We start from the raw sequence: 5,331 nt of genomic DNA on the forward strand, positions 1-5,331 counted from the left end.
GTTGCACAGCACGGGCTCTAGGCACGTGGGCTTCAGTAGTTTTGGCATATGGGCTCAGTAGCTGTGGTTCGCGGGCTCGAGAGCGCAGGCTCAGTAGTTGTGGCTCAGTTGCTCCACGGCATGTGGGATCTTCCTGGACCAGGACTGAAACCTGTGTCCCCTGCATCAGCAGGTGTATTCTTAACCACCACACCACCAGGGAAGCCCAATATCTGAATCTTCACACCAAAAATTTCAGTTGATTGGGATAAGAAAGCACAAACACCAGATTCCAAAAAGCTTCTCATTCCTTGACTCAGATTCAGAGGCAAAGACTCAAGATGCTGAGGAAACAAGTATCTAAATAAATAATACAATTTTAATGAAAAACACAAGAGACTGATAGAAAAGAATGCAGCCTCCTGCTGCACTGACACATAGCCCCAAGTACAGACACAATCATTTACAACAGGGGTGAAGAGGTCCTGTTCTCCCCACAAGTTCGACATGGTAACCCAAGCTCAACTGATGAAAGATGCCAATTTTTCAATGAACTTCCTTTTTCTGATTTTTTTTTTCTTTAAAATATTCCAAGAGGTCAAATTATGGATGTCAAGTCTATGCATGTTTTTAAAGCTACTGAGACTTATCCCCAAACTAGTGCATTTTTCTTCAAGGGGAGCCCCTCTGCTTAGCATGGTGGCATGTGGGATGTCCAAGATTGGATGTTAAGTGGCATACAAATCCCAACTGCCAAGAAGGTGATGGGAAACAAATTGGAACCCTTTCTAAAGCGTTAAGGTGATTACTGCTTAGTACCCAGATATTTCAGCAATTTCATATAAAATATTCCTTCATGTCAGACTCATAATCACCTTTTCAAACTTGTGCCGTGGAGAGTCATGGATATGTGTTCAGCATGCAGGGCATAAATCTCTCAGAGCTCACTGCAACCTGCAGAGCCTCCCTCCCACAGGCGTGGGGCTGCTCCACAGCAGCTGAAAAGCACATGTTCTGGTCCTCGACCCTCACCTCTTTCTCCCACTCTCTCCTCCAGCTTCCTTCTAACTTCGGGCTTGCACATTTCTTCTTGACAGTTGCTTTCAGAAAAATATTTCTAAGATGCTTACCTATGCAAATCTGTCTTTCAAAACAGTACCCACAATCAAACCTAAGCGCACAAAAGGCTACCTTCATTGGTGGCCAAACGAGCATGTCAGGATGACCAAAGAGGTAGGAATTTGGTGAGTGCCGATATTGAGCCCAGAGCCTTTCTGGCCGGAGTTATTTGTCCAGAGGAGGGGAAGTTAGTTGCTCTGCCCTTCCATTGAAGAGCCGCACACACAAATGCGGACCAGGCAGTAGATGGATCAGGCAGGTGTCGTTCCCCAAGAAGTTGTCATTTAAGTTAACCTAAGAGAGGAATCTTTCTCGCACTTCCAGGGTGTTCGCCATCAGACTTGTCACGTCTTACTTCACTAGGAAAAAAAGAATCCATCTAAATACAAACAGGTTCCCAAGCCCTGTGCTAAGGAGTCCAGCTTGTCCCAAAGCTGCCAAGAGTCCCCATTCATGTTTCCCAGCATTCTCTGAGTGCAGGTAGGCTTGGCTGCCCTGGCTTATGTTACCACACTCAGGCTTACCCAACCCTGGCCTGTGTGCATGCAGCATTTTCTGACACTGCAGCACATGAAATAGCTCTGCTGACCAGAGGGGAAGAGGGGGAGGGATAAACTGGGAGACTGGGATTGACATATACACACTACTATATACAAAATATATAACTAATAAGAACCTACTATATAGCACAGGGAACTCTACCCAATACTCTGTAATGACCTATATAGGAAAAGAATCTTAAAAAGAGTGGATATATATGTATGTGTATAACTGACTCACTTTGCTGTACACCTGAAACTAACACAACATTGTAAGTCAACCATACTCCAATAAATTTTTTTTTAAAAAAACGACTAAAGAAAAAAAAAAAGAAATAGCTGTGCTGTTATTTCCACTGTGGTCTTGCAGCCAATGCCAAGTGACCTACAAGCATCTGAAATGCACCTGAGACCAGTCATGGGAGAGCTATTTCAAGTCCACCTCTGTGCGGGACCCGGAGTATCAGGGGAAGATCCCAGTGCTGTGTGCTTTGGCTGCTGCTGCTTATGGTCACTGCCATCTGAGTTCATTGCCATCCTTGGGCGTTAGGGCTCAGGGGTAGTTGCTGGGGGAGGGGAAAGCTGGTAAGGACTTGGACAGGACTGTAGGCGTGTATGACAGCTGTATAAAGCTAGCCTGTTAGTGGGAGATGGGTAGGTAGGCGGTGCTGGGGGCTCCGGAGGCTGAAAAAATACACCCCTGGTGAGTGGGTATTTTTCTCCAACCAGGCTTTCAGGAAGGGGTGAATGCTTTTATCTCTGCTCAGCAGCTCCAGAGTCATGACAAGTTTATCAGCCAGATCCCCAGGCTCAGAACAGTCTCAGTCCCTAAACACCATCTCCTGAGAGCCTCCACCCCACTGATGGGTCGACAGTAGTGATAACATCAACAATAACAGCATCTGTGATGTGTGGAGTACTACATGCCACTGTAGGCTTCTTCGTAAATAAAACTGTACCCAGGGCTTCCCTGGTGGCGCAGTGGTTGAGAATCCGCCTGCCGATGCGGGGGACACGGGTTCGTGCCCCGGTCCGGGAAGATCCCACATGCCGTGGAGCGGCTGGGCCCATGAGCCATGGCCGCTGAGCCTGCGCGTCCGGAGCCTGTGCACCGCAAAGGGAGAGGCCAAAGCAGTGAGAGGCCCACGTACCGCAAAAAAAAAAAAAAAAAACTGTACCCAGTTTTACTTAATCCTCCTAACATCTTTGTGAAGTTGGTATTATTATTCCTCCTTTTGTAGATAACTATCCTGAGGCTCAGAGAGGTTACACTGACTGCCCAAGTCACACAGCTAGTAAATGGCAGAGCAGGGTTTGACTGCTCTTAACCTCTGCACCAGGTACACACCTATCTGTTCACTCAGAACGGGGCGTGTGCCAAGGGCACGTACTAAGAAGACGAACACATTCACAAGTTTTTCCCATTGGCTGTTTGCCCAGCTTGTATCTCCAGAAGGTTTACTGGGCCACGTCGTGCTGCCCCCAAACCCACACAATCACCCAAAAATGGCCCCAAACAAAACCATCCTCTTTCATCCAAACATTTCTTCAGTTCTGACCATGGAACCACCATATCTACATCAACCCTGTGTGAAACTACAGTCATTTATCTAACCCTTCCTCCTTACCTCCATGCAGTCAGTAAGTCTTGTTTCTTCTCCACCAAAATGGTTCCTCAGGGCAGCTGATCATCACTTTCTTATTCCAACTGCCTTGGAGCTGTGCTCCCTGCCTCAAGCATCTAGACTCTCTATTCCAAACACCAGTTTCAGACTAGACTTCCTTCAGCAGCGCTTCTGCCATTTCCTACCTCCCTCTACACCTACAATCTTTTTTTTTTTTTTTTTTTGCGATACGCGGGCCTCTCACTGTTGTGGCCTCTCCCGTTGCGCAGCACAGGCTCCGGACGCGCAGGCTCAGCGTCCATGGCTCACGGGCCCAGCCGCTCCACGGCATGTGGGATCTTCCCGGACCGGCGCACGAACCTGTGTCACCTGCATCGGCAGGCGGACTCTCAACCACTGCGCCACCAGGGAAGCCCTACGCCTACAATCTTGAGGTGAGATTCCTCTTTGTGGATATCAAGGCCGCCTATAGCTGGCCCCATCCTACCTTTCGATACTCCCACCTTTGTTCTACACAATGAGATCACCTCCTCCAATGCCCTCACCAACAAGACCCACCTGTCAGTCTGTACCACTCCAACCCAAATCACTGTTCAAGCACTATTCTCATGATTACACAAGTTTGATATTATCGCGTTTCACAGAGAACCCACTGTATAGGACTCAGTCAACACATCCATTTCTAAATTAACTATGATACAGTCTGGACAATTTTCCTAAAACAAAACACACAGCTTGGCTTTGTATGAAACAGATCTTGGCCTTTGATTGACCATAAATTTAAGTGAACCAGTTGAGGAACACAGCCACTTGAAAAAGCCAAGACAAGGCAAACCGGGCCTGTGTCATGAAAAGCATGGTGCCCAGATCATGAATATAGGTCCCAAGACAGCCTCCACTGACCAGGGCACATCCTGAGTGATGCATGGTGATGCATGCAACTCTGGATGTCCTGCTCAAATTCTGTGTATCACCTGGTCAAGCTACTGATCATCCCCAGAAGTGGGATAAAGCTAAGGAATGGATATAGAATTGATCACAAAGGAAAAACCGTGGTGCTCGCTTCAGCAGCACATATACTAAAATTGGAACAATACAGAGAAGATTATCATGGCTGTCTCATAAGAATGACATGCAAATTCGTAAAGCATTCCATATTTTTAGCTACATGTAAAAGAATGAAATTAGAACACTCCCTAACACTCTACCCAAAAATAAACTCTAAATGGATTAAAGACCTAAATGTAAGGCCAGACACTATAAAACTCTTAGAGGAAAACATAGGCAGAACACTCTATGACATAAACCACAGCAAGATCCTTTTTGACCCATCTCCTAGAGAAATGGAAATAAAAACAAAAATAACCAAATGGAACCTAATGAAACTTAAAAGCTTTTGCACAGCAAAGGATACCATAAACAAGACCAAAAGACAACCCTCAGAATGGGAGAAAATATTTGCAAATCAAGCAACTGACAAAGGATTCATCTCCAAAATTTATAAGCAGCTCATGCAGCTCAATATCAGGAAAACAACCCAATCCAAAAATGAGCAAAAGACCTAAATAGACATTTCTCCGAAGAAGATATACAGATTGCCAACAAACACATGAAAGAATGCTCAACATCATTAATCATTAGAGAAATGCAAATCAAAACTACAATGTGATATCATCTCAAACAGGTCAGAATGGCCATCATCAAAAGAATCTACAAATAATAAATGCTGGAGAGGGTGTGGAGAAAAAGGAACCCTCTTGCACTGTTGGTGGAAATGTAAATTGATATAGCCACTATGGAAAACAGTATGGAGGTTCCTTAAAAAGCTCCAAATAGAACTACCATACAACCTAGCAATCCCACTACTGGGCATATACCCTGAGAAAACCATAATTCAACAAGATTGATGTACCACAATGTTCGTTGCAGCTCTATTTACAATAGCCAGGACATGGAAGCAACGTAAGTGTCCATCAACAGATGAATGGATAAAGAAGATGGGGCACATATATACAATGGAATATTACTCAGCCAAAAAAAAGAAACAAAATTGAGCTATCTGTAGTGAG

General features: G+C 45.2%; 1 non-coding gene across 1 annotated transcript; it reads left to right on the forward strand.

The window, feature by feature from the left end:
• Positions 1-4,317: 4,317 nt before the first annotated feature.
• LOC131762024 (U6 spliceosomal RNA) lies at positions 4,318-4,424 on the forward strand. The gene has a single exon (XR_009337117.1). It is a non-coding gene; the product is annotated as a U6 spliceosomal RNA (small nuclear RNA).
• The last annotated feature ends 907 nt before the right edge of the window (positions 4,425-5,331 follow it).

This window comes from Kogia breviceps, chromosome 8 (assembly GCF_026419965.1).
Source record: "Kogia breviceps isolate mKogBre1 chromosome 8, mKogBre1 haplotype 1, whole genome shotgun sequence".
NCBI lineage: Eukaryota > Metazoa > Chordata > Mammalia > Artiodactyla > Physeteridae > Kogia > Kogia breviceps.